This window comes from Bubalus bubalis, chromosome 2 (genome assembly GCF_019923935.1).
Source record: "Bubalus bubalis isolate 160015118507 breed Murrah chromosome 2, NDDB_SH_1, whole genome shotgun sequence".
In the NCBI taxonomy this organism is placed as follows: domain Eukaryota; kingdom Metazoa; phylum Chordata; class Mammalia; order Artiodactyla; family Bovidae; genus Bubalus; species Bubalus bubalis.
In genome coordinates, this window is record NC_059158.1 from 11,622,935 (window position 1) to 11,640,197 (window position 17,263).

The window sequence follows — 17,263 nt, forward strand, 5'->3', positions numbered from 1 at the left end:
CTAATTTTCCCTTTCCTAAACTGAAACGCTGTCCCCATTAAACACGAAGTCCCCATTCTCTCTCTCTCTCCCTAAACCCCATCCCTACTCCTGCCCCTGATCTCTACCATCTACTGTGTGTGTGTTAGTTGCTCAGTCGTGTCCAACTCTTTGCCACCCTGTGGACTGTAGCCCACCAGGCTCCTCTGTCCACGGAATTCTCCAGGCAAGAATACTGGAGTGGGTTGCCATTCCCTTCTCCAAGGGATCTTCCCGACCCAGGGATCAAACTCGGGCCTCCTGCATTGCAGGTGGATTCTTGACCATCTGAGCCACTAGGGAAGCCCACCATCTACTGGAATCATCCTCTAAAATCATGACAAAGCCACTTGAGGCATTGCAGCGTTGCACAGCCCTTCTTCTGAGGCTTGGCCATCACTTATGTAACGTGTTCACTGCATTCTTTACCTACTTCCATGCATCCTTCTCACTAGACGGTCAGCTCCCTCTGCTGGAGGCAGATTGAATTTCATAACCCTGTGGGACGCTCGGGCTGCTGTCCTTTCTTCATCGGCTGACTGTTCTCATCCTGTGTCTGTCTATTGCTGTTCGGTCTCCCTTAGAAGCTGGCTTCTAAAAGGCAAAGTGTTTCTGGATCTTCTTCTAAATTTCTGGACGTGATCATGCGGTGTTGGATCGAAAGTGAATCTCATGACAGAGGGAGGTAAAATACTGGGTAACTAAAAAGCATCTTGCCTGAGAGATGCCATTTCTAAGTGCAGATTCTCATGTGAGATTATGAACCCTGGATACTTCCCGGAGCTAGGCTGCAGCCTCTTTAACCTCTAAAAATCCACATCCCATGATCCAAAACTATGTCCAGATTGTCCCCCATTTATCCCAGGGGAATGCCGAGGATCCTCTTTGGATTTACTGGAAGGAATACGTGCTTACAAGGACAGTGATCTTATTGAAACCAGCTTAAATCAAGCATAGAAAGAACAGGGAGAGGAGCTAGTAAGGATCAGCCAAGATAAGAATTCTCCCTGAAATAAACGTTTGTTTTAAAATTAGGGCTCTGACTCACACTCACTGAATGGGTGGCTGAGTTCTGACCCTCAAAAGATGAATGGTTCATTTTGAAAAGCGGAGCAAGTGGGAACCCTACTCTCTACCTTGTTCCCTGCGTCCCCAACCCCTCCCTCCCCGGAGTGAGGCTGCGCAGTGGAGACCAAGATGCCCCCAGTCATTTCCAATCACCAGCGAAACGGACAATGGGATGACGCGCTACCTGCAGCTGTTTTCAATCAAAACGCTGAGTAATTACCGGCGGCCCCTCCCGGGGGCTCACAGGCAGCCCAGCACGAAGCCGGTGGAACATTAAGGACGTTGAATGAGCTGCCAGGAATTCGGCTGCCAAATCGCTCCTCCTCGCCCTGGCTCAGCACCATTAACTTAATCAGGTATTCATTCAATGAGAACAGTTTACACTCGCCCTGGAAGAATGCCGCCGCCCTCCGAACGAGGCACACGGTCAAGTCGACAGCTTTCAACAGGGATGTCAGGGACGGGTTTTAGATTCTTTTATTCAATTTAGGGTCTGGGAAGAAGGGAATTTCCCCCCTCTAGGCAGGACTTCTTGGATATGCCATGAAGGGAAGGCTCTAATAAAAAGCCGGTCAAAGACGGAAGAGAGGACAGGCTTTGCTTATTTCTCTGTACTTAGAAACATCCCATCCAGCACTTTAGACTACAGCTCTGACTGCTGGGCAGTCAACCGATGATTGACTTTGATGTTGCAGAGACCCGGGAGAGACTTCTGGCATTTGGTGACCGGTGACTTTAAGGAAGATATTCAACTTTCTAAGCTTTGGTTTCCTCTTTAAGAAAATAGAGGTAATAATGAACTCTATTTCATGGGGCTGTTAGGGAAATGGCATGGGATCAGGCAGTGCCCCGCAAGCAGGCTGAAGCAGGCTAAAGAAAGTCATCCCCAGCCATGAACCACTTCCAGGCATCAAATGACCTCCCCTTGTGGATGCTGAGGGCACAGGCTTGGGATCCCAGCTGCTGGAGTGGGAATCCTGGCTCCTTCACCCACCAGCTGTGCCTCAATTTCCCCATCTCTACAGTCAGAATACCAGTCCTCAGCCCACATGGGCTTCCCAGGTGACACAGTGGTAAAGAACCTACCTGCGTTCCATCCCTGGGTCGGGAAGATCCCCTGGAGAAGGGAATGGCTACCCACTCCCACTCCAGTGTTCTTGCCTGGGAAATCCCCTGGACAGAGGAGCCTGGTGGGCTGCAGCCCATGGGGTCGCAAAGAGTTGGACACCACTTGGTGAATAAACAACAAATCAGCCCATATAGACTTGTTGGGAGTTCACACATTCAAAGAACTCAGACCAGGGCCTGACCCACTGCGTGACCGATAAATACTGGAGGCTGAAGTGATGATTCTCTCTTGAGAAGGACCCTCCTCCCCACTTCCTTCACGGAGGTGGTATTTTCTTCTGTATTAAAGATGCACACTTTCTTCCCTTGACTTCTTTCCTGGATTACTTCAGGCAACACAGGTGCCAGTCAACTGCAGCAAAGATAATGTTGTGTGCAACAGTCTCTGACTCCTTGCCTCACCTCCGCTAATGAGGAATTTCAAGTCTCAGCTGCTTAGAAAATTTACTATTAGTAAGTCTCTAAAACTTCTAGAAAATAATCGATACGAGTGCACTGATATATTCCCCCCTAACTGGACTAAAGCCTTGACTGCAGAACAAATGATCAATCACATCTGCATTCAAAAATAAAATTCAAATACGCTCATGTTTAAAATTTGGAGTTGTTTGTATTATCTGCTTTCTCCCCACAGTTATCAATAGAAGCTTTCAGGCTTCTTTGAATGTGGAGCACGGTACCTATTTTACTCACAATTACTCATTACAAATGAAATCAATCCCTTTCCTATTTAACCTTTTTAGAATACCCAGGCCCCATTGAAAATCTCCACATTATAAATGCACAAAAATTGGCCAGCTATTTTATTTAAGACCCTCGTAGCAAATGAAAGACAACAACCGATGCTGCTGGAAGCTGCAGGCATCGAATGAGTATAATCTAAAGAGGCAATACAATGTTTACTGGACAAGCAGAAATGCAAAAAAGTCAGTCAGCACCCTGTTGACCGCAAAGCTCATTTTCTTCACTAGCTCTGTGACCTCTCTGAACCCGAACTGAAATCTCTGAACTGAAAGACAGTTCACCTCTCTGAACCTCCATTTCCCTCATCTATAATATGGGAATGATGATGATAACGTTTCCAAAAGATTGCTATGAGATGAAATAAGATGACAGACGGGAGAAACTGCAACATCTACCACAAGAAATGCAAGTATGTTCTCTTTCCTGAATGTTGCTTTCAGGTCCATCTGCCTCTTGGGAACCTTCATGTAAATACTTCAACTTTGTGTCCAACTCTGTGACCCCATGGACTGTAGCCCACCAGGCTCCTCTGTCCATGGGATTCTTCAGGCCGGAATACTGGAGTGGGTGGCCATTCCCTTCTCCAGGGGATCTTCCCAACCCAGGCATCGAACTTGGGTCTCCTGTGTTGCAGGAGGATTCTCTCCTGTCTGAGCCAAAGGGAAGCCCTTCATGGGAGAAAGTACAATGTCTATCACAAAAAATCCAAATATGTTCTCTTTGCTGAACATTGCTTTCAGCTCCAACTACCTGTGGGACAGATACCTCCATGTAACTGCTCCAACTTCCCTTTATCATCCCTCTCAAGCCAGCATCCCCTCTGTGTCCATGCTGGTGCCAGAGTTCTGCACCCTTTCCCCAAGTCTGGAAGCACTGATTTTGAAGCCTTCTTGCCACTTAACCCCTCTATCCAGCAACTCCCCTAGAAGGGTCACTCTTTCTTCAAAACATCTCAACCATCAGGGAAAAAAGCCCCCCCATCTATCCCTTTTTTCCATCTCACCATGGAGAAAGGAATTTAGCCTTGTTCCTCCCTAAATGGACTAGGCTTTGCCTTAGGCTTCTGGGAGATAATCTATGTTATACCTGATGGCTATAGCATAGGCGCCTTGAGTCACAGCAAGTTACTTAACCCAGGGCTCTGCTTCCGTATCTTAAAATATCTACTCTGCAGGATTAAGTAAAAGTGTTAAATGCTCAGTCGTGTCTGACTCTTTGTAACCCCACGGACTGTAGCCCACCAGGCTCCTCTGTCCATTGGATTCTCTAGGCACGAATACTGGAGTGGGTTGCCATTTCCTCCTCCAGGGGGACTTTCCCAACCCAGGAATTGAATCCTGGTCTCCTGCATTGGCAGGTGGATTCTTTACCGTCTGAGCCATCAGGGATGAGATCATGTATATTAAGCATTCAGTGCAGTGTCCAAGCACATGTTAGCTAAGAAATGCTCCTTATCTTCAATAGGAACTACAGACATAGTAGGGTTTCCTTTGTGGCTCAGTGGTAGAGAACCTGCCTGCCAATGCAGGAGATGCAGGTTTGATCCCTGGGTCAGGAAGATCCTCCGGAGAAGCAAATGGCAACCCACTCCAGTGTTCTTGCCTGGGAAATCCCATGGACTGAGGAGCCTGGTGGGCTACAGTCTGTGGGGTTGCAAAGAGCTGGACGTGACTGAGCGAGTAAACACCACCACCAATAACACCCACAGTAACTTCTTTCCCTCTATGAGGAGATGATGGAAATGGTCAGAACTCTTGAAAATTCATTCAGTATATTTAGTGGTTGCCTCATTTGCCACAAAGGATTTTCATTTCGAGTTTTTTTGCTTGTGTTCTTTTCTAGGAAATCTATTATTTTTCCCAATTGATTTTTTTTAAAGTTCTGCCTTCAGTCTGGAGAATGTAGGGTTGATGCGCTTTCCTTACAATGTAATTCCAGCACAGCGAAGGGAAACCGTGCCTCATTTCAGTGTTTTCAGCTCCTATCCGTCAGTGTGCCCTGACTTCAGGGTGTGGGCTAGCCGCCGTCCCGGATGTGTGCAGAGGACCGCTATTGCTCCTGATCTCTTCCAGAGTGTGCTTTAGACCGGGAAGTGGGGGAAAGGCCTTTATTTCACTGAGAGATAATTTCTTACAATAAGTTAGGCTTTTCCTAACATAAACAAAAAATATAAATAAAGGAGCCTTCCATTAGAAAAATGTCTCAGTGTTAAGTAGAAAAATGCGCCCCTTCCATTTTGAGACATATGATCTCCTTGTGTGGCACACTTCCCCCCCGCCCCCACCCATAAGAGCATATTTCAAAAATTGGGATCTTTCTCCCCTTTGTAGGTTTGAAAAATATACAGTTAGCTTCCATTTTGCTGGGGTTACCTCATGAGGTGGTGGGTAGCCTGGTGAAGACCAACAGGAAAGCAGTGACCGAGGCGATCAATAATGTTTCTGAATTAAATGATGAAAACGAACCCGTCCTAAATGTATGTGGTAAAACATACAAAGTGTTAGCTCCAGAGAACTTCACAGAGAGCTCTCAACAGACGATCAGAAAGGGACCGGCCTGGGAGGCTGACATGAGTCCCAAGCAGCCAGGTAGGAATAACACTTCAGACGGGTGGGTCTTGTTTTCTATTTCACAGCTGTCTTGGAACTCTCCTCAAGGTCAGTGTGGAAGACGTTTAATTAAATGCATGGATTTACAAGCTCCCCCACACTGACTGCCAGGACCATGTGTGGTCAATGAATCTCAGGATGGTGGGAGATCTTTAGGGGAAATGACCAAAGCTAGACACATCGCATGGAGAAGGAAATGGCAACCCACTCCAGTACTCTTGCCTGGAGAATCCCAGGGACGGGGGAGCCTGGTGGGCTGCCGTGTATGGGGTCGCACAGAGTCAGACACGACTGAAGCGACTTAGCAGCAGCAGCTGACACATCACGACGACCGGCTTTGTGGTTCATGAGACGGGAAAGTTACAGATTCAGTAACAGAGGAGGGCTGTAGATGCATCAAGATGGGGACAGAGGAACCTGGTGGGCTATAGTTCATAGGATCGCAAAGAGTTGGACACAACTGAAGTCACTGAGCATGCACGCACACAAGAAAACACCGCACTTAAAAGGGATTATTTTAACAAGGCAGAAAACAAGTTCCCTGACAGACACATGGCAGAGAAAAGAGCTCAGAGAATGGGGAGAGCTGTTGGTGGACTGGTAGCTTTAGAATTGTGAAATTCTCATTAAGAACCACTACAAACACTTGGCCATTATCCAAAGGAGTAAAAATGGCTTTGTCTCTGAGAATAAAGGAATCAGAACTGTTATAAGCATTATGTTTCTAGATCACAACCACGCATGAGTACATCACAGGGGGGCGGACTCCCCAAGCTGGTTATCAGAAACACTGGCGACTCTAAACCTACACATTCCCTGTGGATTCCCAAGACTCAGCAGATCTGCGCCGTGACCCAAGAATCTGCATTTTAAAAGACTCTGGCGATTCGGATCAGCAGCTCAGTTTGGGAACTTACTACACCAGACTCACTGGCAGCAGGTTAGGAATGTGGGGAGCTTTATAAAAATCCTGCTGGGAAGGCTACACCCCCAGCCCATCATGTCATAAAGCCTGGACCAGGAATCCAGAATTTCAGCTCAGGTTGACAACCATCACTCAAAGCCTAAGTTCATGTTCATTTAAGTATCAGCCACTCCAGTACCTAGGACTGTGGCTGACACACAGCAGGCCCTCCTAAAGCCTGCAAATGTCCCAGCTTCAGAAAAACATAAACGAAATGCCAAGTTCCCCAACAATCTATGAAGGTACTGAGCACCGACTTTATTTATCAGCCCATGTGAAATTTGCTTTTATTGAACCATGCTTTTCCTAGAAGACAAAACCTCGGTTTTTGTTTGCAGATTTTTTTTTTTTTTTGAGATGTTAAGAGATCATTTCCTGTGACTTTGGGGGTGCAGAGCCCCAAAAGAAGTGCCGAGTTGCTCAAGGGCCAGACTCGAGGTCAAGAGAAAAGACTGGCTGGAGCCTGATGTCATTTGGACTGTGATAGGGACAACAAATACTCCTCATGGACATCAGGCCCCCAGTTCTCTGATAATCAGGAAGCTCCATGCGGCCACGGCCATGCTGTTTAGCTCACATCTTACGATCAGGACCACAGTCAGCCTCAGCCACCAGGCCCTGCCAGCCGCATGCTCCTCTGTGCTGTAACATGTCTGATAGCTCACATCTTACAATCAGGACTACAGCCAGCCTCAGCCACCAGGCCCTGCCAGCCGCATGCTCCTCTGTGCTGTAACACGTCTGACTTCAGCACACCTCGAGTCTCCAAATATCCTGTGTGCACGCATCCCCTCCTCCCTTCCTTCAGAGAAGACCTCGGTTGTGTATAGCATCTAACGGCCTGTACTGGGCTGCATAAAAGAGAAGGCAGGTCCACAGCTTTTTTCCCTTGGCCTGACGCAGGCTTGCTCCAGGTGTCTGAGAGCAGAATCCAGTCTGCTTTGCTGCCCACAGGCACCTCTGGCCCCAGGACAGATATCTGTCACTCGCCTGGGAGGACAGAGAGCAGGTGAGGGGAGCAGAGATTTCAGGAAGCAGAACTATTAACATTCCAGGAAGGAAGTTGAGGCTGAGAGAGATACCCAAGAAGGACAGTTTAAAAAAAAAGGAGGGGGGAGCAAACACCCAATTTTGGCTCAAGAGAGGAAAAGTGGTCAAGGAAGTGGAAGAAAACTAAGACATCAACTATATTAAATGGAGCCAAGAAACTGAGTAAGACATGAATTAAGGAAGGCCACTGATTAGCCCAGTGGCTGAGTCCATGCTGAACATTAGAAGCACTGGTAAGCTTCCAAAAGATATTGACTCAGAATCTAGGTTAATGACCATTGGATTAAACTGTGTGACTGCAGATGACTTCAAAGAGAATACTTTATAGTCCTCCTTAATAGGAGGGGAATGGATATATGTACTAAGTGACATCTCAAGTGTGTTCTTTAGTCCTTAGGTTCAATGGCGACATGGGCATTATTGATTATCTTAGTTTAAATTTAGGTATGTCAATGGGAAATAATGTCCTTGAATAACATATTCAGCATTTGGAAACCTCATGCCTGGGATTATTCTGGCTGAGCCTCCCACATCATCAAGCAAGTGCTTGAATAAACAGATGGGCTTTGTACAAGTGCCCCGAGAGCTAGGAAACATGATTATGCTTCAATTCAAGGGAAGTAAACCTCTTGGAAAATACTGTTCTTGTGGTTTGCTCCCTCTTCAACTGAGTTTTAAGCCTAGGGCTCAATCGTGGGAGACCCTTAGCCAATCTCAACTCCTCTGATGGTAAACTTGGTGAGAGGTAATGCAAATTATGAGTAACATGATCTCGCAGGTTTACCTTTGAAGAAAGACAGTGGAGACCACACACACACACAATCCTATCTCTATTATCCCAACACATCACTAGAGTCCTTCCTTAAAGTCGAAAACTGGATTCTAGAATAGCCTGGTCAATCTGTGATGGACCAACACACCAAGGTAAGAAGTTTGAATCCAACAAGTGAGAATGTCTTTACCTATTCAGGAGAGGTAATAAATGCCTCCCAGGGATCAGGATGCATGTAGATAGAAGCTTCTTCAATGCTGTTGTACATTTATAACAGGCATTTGTTTTGGGTAATTAAAATACTTGACAGTTAATATTTCTCTGGAAAGCAAATTGTGTAATACCCGAAACCATGAAGCATTCTGAAAGGCAAGAAAAGTGAGGAAGATGGCTCTATACAAGGACATTAACTTCATAGCCAAGAAGGTACTAGCGATGATTATAAAATCTGGAGTAACATGGGGAAAAACAAGGAGCGAGAACTTAATGTTTCATTCAAGTTGTGTTTTGAAACAGGATTCAGAAAGGATATTGTACCATTTGGTATTAATTATTTTGGTTCGTGCACATGGCTAATTATTTCTACAGCATCTAAGATCTCTTTAAAACAAACATAGTTCGCACATACACACCCACCTCTTAAAATATGCCTTTTATCCCCTTTTCCAGAGCCTTGAGGAAATTTCTGATGGACTGTCTCAAGGGCAGCACTCTGGGAGTAAGTGTGGATTGTAGACTAAAACATGTAACTGGCCCCTAACATGTGTATAAACAAATTAACTAAAAGGACATTGCAGCATTTAAGATATAAACAAAATGACTCTCAAAGTTAATTTGCAGGTTTTTTTTTAATGTTCCATAATAAATTTTACTCCCTGAACATTTCATTGACCTCTCTCTTCCCAAAGTTCTCCTCCTCCATTCCTTCCGTTGTCTTAATGTCAGACTCACAATTTCATTGTCCAATTTGAACTCATTGCGTGAATTCTTATATTAGATTTTCCTGTGAGGCCAATCTCGAGTGAGGATATTCTGATCCTAAATTATTGATGTTTCTGGAGTCCTAGGAATCATTCATTTAAAGTGTTTCACCTTACTGAGGCTGTGTGCACGCAGGGGTAAGAAAGCAGTATTAACACTGCATAAGGAGCTGGTGAATTTGGGCAACTCTAGAAAATCCATGGATCCCTTTACCTGAATTGCCTGATCTGACCTATGGATGCCCTTTGTTCCTTCTAATAAGCTGGCCAAGTGTCTGGTCATACCTGCAGACTGCCAGTTCCTCATGCCCTACCGAGCTGCTAAAGCTTGCTTCAGACCAACGTGCAAATTGGAGACGACAGAGGCCATTCTTGTCTATTCACCCCTCATCCCCCCAACATTAATCAGCTCATAACGATAGAGAAACAGGGCAATTAAATCTCCTGAGCAGATAGCATTGGAGGCTGGCTCACAAAGCTATTGGGTTGGCCAAAGAGCTTGGGTTTTCTATACAATGTTATGGAAAAACCCAAATGAAGCTTTTGGCCAACCCAATGTTTGTAATCATCTGGAGCATTATGCTTCTAAAGCAAGAAGCTAGCTCTAGTCTGGGCACTTCGGATAAAGGATGGTGCTGGCATTGGGAGATATTCCAGGGAAGTCATTCAAGTGCCTACCTGTCAGCCCTGTCTACTGGTTCACACTCTCCTGGTCCGCACCCTCCCGCTTACCGCCTCGGCCTCCATCACCACCGTCATCACTTCATTCCTGCCTGCTTCCTCTCCCATTATCACCTTTCCTCTCCAGAGTGAAACAGAAGGACACTTTCCCATGCCTCTTCCTGCCAGCAGCACCTTGGAGATGCTGCTGTCTTTTTTTTTTTTTTTTTAAATGAAAGCTGATGTTGGACAGAGAAACATGTTTGAAGCCTGTGCAGTTATATGAAGATTTCTGATCATCTTTGTCAGGATAGAATGTGAAAATCTCACTCATGCTATACAAGGTTCTCTACTCATATAGATATCATACTCAGTTTATGTACAGGCTTAAATTCCAGTGCTTAATTTCATCTCCTAGTCACTCATTTGACAAGTTTTATTGAGTCTCTACAATGTATTAACAAGAAGTAGGAATAATAGCTAATATGTATGAAGCACTTAGTACATGCTAGCATTTTATATGGAATGTCTCATTTAAGTAAGCACTTGCCTAGTTGCCATTATAATACCTGATTAAGTGAGATGATTCATGGGTACAAGTACAGACCTATATCATATAAATGTATGTAGTTCCTTTGTAGGATTGGGCTTCCTTGGTGGCTCAGTGGTAAAGAATCTGCCTGCCAATGCAGGAGATGCAGGTTTGATCCCTGGGTTGGCAAGATTCCCTGGAGAAGGAAATAGCCATTCACTCCAGTATTCTTGCCTGGAAAATCCCATGGACAGAGGAATCTGGTGGGCTACCGTCCACGGGGCTGCAAAGAGTCCAACACGACTTAGTGACTGAACAACAACAGGGCTTCCCTGGTGGCTCAGTGGTAAAGAATTTGCCTGCCAGTGCAGGAGACACAGGTTCAATCCCTGATCCAGGAAGATCCCACATGCCGTGAAGCAACTAAGCCCAAATGCTACAACTACCAAAGCCCACACAGCCTAGAGCCTGTGCTCTGCAACAAGACAAGTCACTGCAGTGAGCAGCCTGGGTACCACAGCTAGAGGGGAGTCCACAAAGCAGTGAGGACCCAGCACAGCCAAAGACAGACAAATAAATCTTTAAACAACAGTTTCTTTGTAACTATATCTCCCCCATTTCCAGCCCGCCCACCCCTGCCTATTTTTTCTCATCTCTCCTACTACATTATTTCATCCCTAACAGAGTTTTTCTGGAAAAATAGATGCTTACTGGATGTCAGTTGGCTGTTCAGCTTCAGAATTAGAAGTGGAAAGATATAGTAAACCTCTAGACTCTAAGATCCTCGAGGGCAAGCAAATGTTTTTCTTTTTCCCAACCTGAAGGCCCTGGCATAGTGCCCGACACATACTTGATACATGCATGCTGAATATTTGTTACACAAATCAGTTCCGCCCATGTGCTAAGTGTCATGTCTTGTAAATAATCCTGAGCGTTTCATAGTATTTGCTGACTGGGCTTTTCTGCTGCCCCATGTGCCACTGAAAGATACAAAAGTTTTAGATCAATTCAAGGTTCCACCAAGAGTAAATCAGGTATGAATTGGGACTTAAGCCAAGGTTTAAATAAGCAAAACCTGATGCTCTCTGATAGAAACTGATCTATTCAGGATGGTCAGTCTAATCACAAAAGAAGGCACATTTTTTCCTCAGCACAGAGAACTGAGTTCCTACTGAGATTTTTTAATGTGGAACAAAACCGGAGGCAGGGACATGTTTCCACCTCCACCACGTAAAACTAGCTAGTCTTCACTGCATTCTCAAATTTTCCCCATTTTCCCCTTTCCCTTAGCCACTCCTCTTTCCATTCTAGTTTATTTCTTGGATGGATGTGGGGAGTGAAGGCATGATTTGAGTTTGTAAGCTTTTAATTTCACCCCAGGTAAGGGGACATGATATAATTTGTGGGCCTGCTGAGATAACTACCAGAACAAGAGTTAACAGGTAAATATTGTAGTCATGATTTCTGGTGAGATCTTTCTATTAAGTGACCGTGAAATACAGTTACAACCTGATCCGGCCATGTCAGTGGGAGTTTCTTGGGGTATCTGCCGTCAAGTAGGCCCTAGAAATCATTTTGATTATGAGACAATGCGTTCTGGCAGCAGGGGCTAGCTTTACTTTCCAAGCTTACAGCTGAAGAGTGTCCAGTTTACTAAATCCACCATAGAGTCTATTAAAGGTAGATCTCTAATAATGACCTAAGACCTCCTGGCATTTTAATTCCTCTCAATATTGGCACTTGGGCAGCTGATAAAACTGAAGTCAGACTATCAGAAGTACCTTCTTTACAAAAACTAACTCCCAAAGTCGATGTATTTGATGGGGGTGTGGGGTGGGGGGCACACGGTTTTTAAATTGATTTCATGACAACGTTCTGGATATTTTTAGGTTGTAAGACACAAGCATGGTTTCCCCCGCAAGAATAGCCCAATCAATAGAAAGTGTGGTACTGCATGAACCACACTGTTCACGAACTTAACCTTCTACTTACACCCCACTATAAGTAGGGCTTCCCTGGTGGCTCAGTTGGTAGAGAATCCGCCTGCAATACAAGAGACTGCCTGCAGTGCAGGAGATGTGGGTTCAATTGCTGAGTCAGGAAGATCCCTTGGAGAAGAAAATGGCAGCCCACTCCAGTATTCTTACCTGGGAAATCCCATGGACAGAGGAGCCTAGTGGGCTACAGTCCGTGGGGTTGCAAAGAGTCGGACAGGACTTAGCAACTAGACCACCACCTCCGTGCATTAGAAAGTGATCCATTCACTGAGATTATTCGATAACCAGGGGAGGGACCAGGAAGAATAGGGTCATGGGAAATGAGGTGGAAGAGGACCTGGTGCCTTGTCTCCTGCAAAGAGGTTCCCATCCAGAAGTGGGGACAGAGGGCGTGACTGCCAATTACTGCCTGAATCTCCTCAGGACGAAGGTGTGAAGCTAGGGCTGTGCACGTTGTGGATCAAAAACACAGAGGTGTGTCCTAAACCAGCGCTGAATTTTTTAAAAACAGGAGGAACGAGGAGGACTAACTCTCTGCACTGCTGGTTTTTAAGGTGCCGTGTCGTCCTTCTGCTTGGCACCAGAGAAACGGCTAACGACGCTGCACGGGCTTAACCTCCCTAGATCTGTTAGTGAAAGAAAATCTCAACATAATAAAATAGAAAATCCCTTGAAAAAGTATCTTCTTTCTCATTTTTTTTCCAATTCAAATCAATTCATAGCACACTCTACAGTCAAAGAGTACATTCAAACTTGCAAACTGTTTACAAGCAGTGTTTAGGTAAAACAATGGGAATCCTACCATGTCCAAACAACCTGTAATGACCTCATATTGAACTATTCCCTTTTCTTTTCCTTCCCTTCCTCCTGCTGCTTCCCCACACTGCACTATAATTCCTTCCGTCGTTGTCTAGCTACTAATCATCTCCACTAATACACCTGCCTCTGGTGGGTCCATTCAGAGTCCCCCAAATGTACCATCCCCATCTACACCAAAATGGAAAAAACAAGAATTTTCTGCTTACTTATTTGTTCCCCTGACTTTCAACTTATTCTGACCTCGTTTCAACATCAGGGATTCAATTTATTTTTGTTGCCAAATCTTGGTCAGACCAATAGTGGCATTAAAAAAAAAACAACTCAGCTGTCTGCCTTTTATTACCTATAAAGCCTTGTTGATATATGGAAAGGGGGCCTTTGTGGTGAGTTTTCATAACATGTCTGTCTGTTAAAGACAACAATAATAACAGTTCTAATACCACCTCCCCTGGCTTGACCACTTGTGCTCCTGGAAGTTAGCCGGATACTGGCAGTTTCCTAGGAAACGACATTATACCACACAGCAACACCACATTAATTCAGAACCTGCCACTTAGCTAAACTCAGGCTCTAGCATCCTATGAGCTGACCTCTTTGCTACCATCAGGAGCAGAAACAGGCTTAACAAAAGCAGAATATAACAAAAGAGACTCCAGGATGTTGTGGGTTGATTAAGAATCTGAGACACTTAAAAATATGAATGATTCAATAAAAGACACCCAAACCTCCAAGCAACTCACATATGACATATTCACAAATGTCCCATGGAGATTCTGTCACACAATAGAAGAGTCCTGGTTTTAATTAGCTATTAAAATGGGGGACTGATTTTACAAAAAAGTACAAATGTGTGATTTCTTTTTTTCTCTTTGACTTGCAAGAATGATCTTACGCATAGAGCCCAAACCAGAGTTGTAACCCTTGTTGACTTTCTCCCTTGGTTATCGCGGGGGAATCTTCTCTTCCTCCTCGGCCACCATGTCTGTTTTAACAGACAAGGCACGGAGCATAATACCAGAGTGCTGTAATTACTAGTAACCTAAGCAGATGCATGCAACTCTCATGGAAAGCGTACATTTCCTGGTCACTATTAATCATGTGAAGTGCTGACAATGTGGGGTGAACATCATGTGTTCTAACCCTGGAGAGGGAGGTAGGGAAGCTCTAGACTGCTGAGTAATGGTGTACACACCCATCACACCTTGCAGGACAGATTTTGTTTCTCCCTCCTATACTGTTGGTGGGAATGTAAACTGGTACAGCCACTATGGAGAACAGTATGGAGTTTCCTTAAAAAAACTAAAATTAGAGCTACCATATGATCCAGCAATCCCATTCCTGGGTATATATCTGGAGAAAACCACAATTTGAAAAGATACATGTACCCCAATGTTCGCTGCAGCACTATCCTACAATAGCCAAGACATGGAAGCAACCTAAATGGCCATCGACAGATGAATAAAGAAGATGTGGTGCATATATACAGTGGAATATTACACAGCCATAAAATGAATGAAAAAAATGCCATTTGCAACAACATGGATGAACCTAGAGATTGTCATACTGAAGGAAGTGAGTCAGACATAGAAAGACAAATATCCTTGATATCACTTATATGTGGAATCTGAAAAAAAATGGTACAAATGAACCCATTTACAAAACAGAGTCACAGATGTAGAAAACGAAATTACAGTTACCAAGGGGACAGAGGGAAGGGATAAATGGGGAGATTGGGATTGACATGTACACACTATTATAAAATAGATATCTAATGGGGACCTACTGTATATCACAGGGAACTCGACTCAGGACTGCACAATGACTTCTGTGGGAACAGAATCTAAAACAGAATGAATGAAAAAAAAGGATTTCATTTCTCTCTCATACACACACACATACAGCCAAAGAGTCAACCAAAGGATTCTGAACTAGGGCTAAAAATACAATCTCAGGTCTAAAAAAGGGGCAGAGCTAATGAAGGTAATAGTGCAAGCTGCCTGATTTGTATACACTTGGTATATATTCGCCTTGACTGAACAGGTCAGATTTTCCCCGAAATATGAGATCGCAACAATCTGAGCTTGAAATTTGTGGCTACTCATTGTTTCTCCCAATAGCCATTCTCCCCACTTTTCTCACAAGTAGAAACCTTGAGGCCTACTGTGCTGCCCGCGGCACGCTGCTCAATGTTATGTGGCAACCTGGATGGGAGGGGAGTTTGGGGGAGAATGGATACAGGTATATGTATGACTGAGTCTCTCTGCTGTTCACCTGAAACGATCACAACATTGCTAACTGGCTATACTCCCAATACAAAATAAAAAGTTTTAAAAAAGGAAGTAGAAACCTTGATTTTTGAACTGCACACATTTCTGCCCACCTGAAAGGCTCATCTTCATCATCCCTTGCTGCTAAGTGTACTGAGAGTAAATTCTGGCTGACATGAAGTAAACAAAAATATGTTATGATACCTCTTGCAGACATCTTTGAAAAGGTGGCTGCTTAGTCGCTTCAGTCGTGTCCGACTCTGTGCGACCCCATAGACGGCAGCCCACCAGGCTCCCCCGTCCCTGGGATTCTCCAGGCAAGAACACTGGAGTGGGTTGCCATTTCCTTCTCCAATGCAGGAAAGTGAAAAGTGAAAGTGAAGACGCTCAGTCGTATCCGACTCTTAGCGACCCCATGGACTGCAGCCTACCAGGCTCCTCCGTCCATGGGATTTTCCAGGCAAGAGTACTGGAGTGGGGTGCCATTGCCTTCTCCAGATAAACCCTGATGCTGCTGCTGCTGCTAAGTCGCTTCAGTCGTGTCCGACTCTGTGCGACCCCATAGACGGCAGCTCACCAGGCTCCTCCGTCCCGGGTATTCTCCAGGTAAGAACACTGGAGTGGGTTGCCATTTCCTTCTCCAATGCAGGAAAGTGAAAAGTGAAAGTGAAGTCGCTCAGTCGTGTCAGACTCTTAGCGACCCCATGGACTGTAGCCCGCCAGGCTCCTCCATCCATGGGATTTTCCAGGCAAGAGTACTAGAGTGGGGTGCCATTGCCTTCTCCAGAAAAGGTGGCTAGGCCTTTCTTTTCCTTCTTCCTGTAATGCAAATGTAATGGCTGGAGCTTAAGCAGCCATTTTGTACATAAGAGACACACTAAGGATGGCCAAAAAGCAAGATAGGATTGGGTCCCCACTCCTGGCGAGCTGCCATATCTGCTCTGGAATCCTACCTCCCAATCTCTTTTTCTGTGAGAGAAAAATAAATGTCTAATTTTCTTAGCCTGTGTGTGTGTGTGTGTGTGTGTGTGTGTAGGGGTGGTGGTGGCGTGGAACTGCACCTAATCCTATTGCAAACAGACCTAAGTGGTCATAATAGATTTCATTTTATACATAAGGAAACGAATAATTAAAGATCAACATTGATAAATGTCTCAATCAGGGAAGCAGAGTCGGCAAATTAATTACACTTCTGTTTAATCTTCTACTTCTAAAGATAGATGATGGAGGTTCTATTATATATGCCCATCAGTATCTGTCAAATGAATATCATTTTATATTTCACGTCTTTGAATTTCTGAACCTCCAAGGTTTTCCAATTGGCACATCTAATCCCAAATCACACATACTCAAGGAATGAGATATTAAACAATAAAAAATGTAACAAGGCATAGGAATGAATAGACTTGAGAAATTTTTCTTTCCTGTTATATTCACTAGCTGGCACATGTCTTAATCTGCATCTCAGTACTTAAATTGATAAAACTCTATTAATTTGCACTGATATTTTAGAGAGGGCTAAATGAAGATTTTCAAATTTGGGGGATGAGTCAGAATCTGGAATGTTAAAAAGTACATTTCAATATGTATGCAAGATAATCAATATACCATAGCTCTAAAACACACTCCTAGATGCATTTACAGAATAACCCTCT

General features: G+C 44.5%; 1 protein-coding gene across 20 annotated transcripts in view; it reads right to left on the reverse strand.

Moving 5' to 3' along the window:
* The window catches only part of ATXN1 (ataxin 1), a 405,519-nt gene that overhangs the window by 30,292 nt on the left and 357,964 nt on the right, over positions 1-17,263 (reverse strand). Inside the window, exon 7 of one of the 20 annotated variants that reach the window (XM_006079288.4) lies at positions 15,125-15,181. The exons of 18 other annotated variants lie outside the window; for them this stretch is intronic. The gene's annotated coding sequence lies outside the window, so the exon portion shown is untranslated. Of the gene's footprint in view, positions 1-6,376; positions 6,389-15,124; positions 15,182-17,263 lie in introns of those variants that run through there. One more of the 20 variants, XM_045162566.1, reaches the window with a different exon arrangement.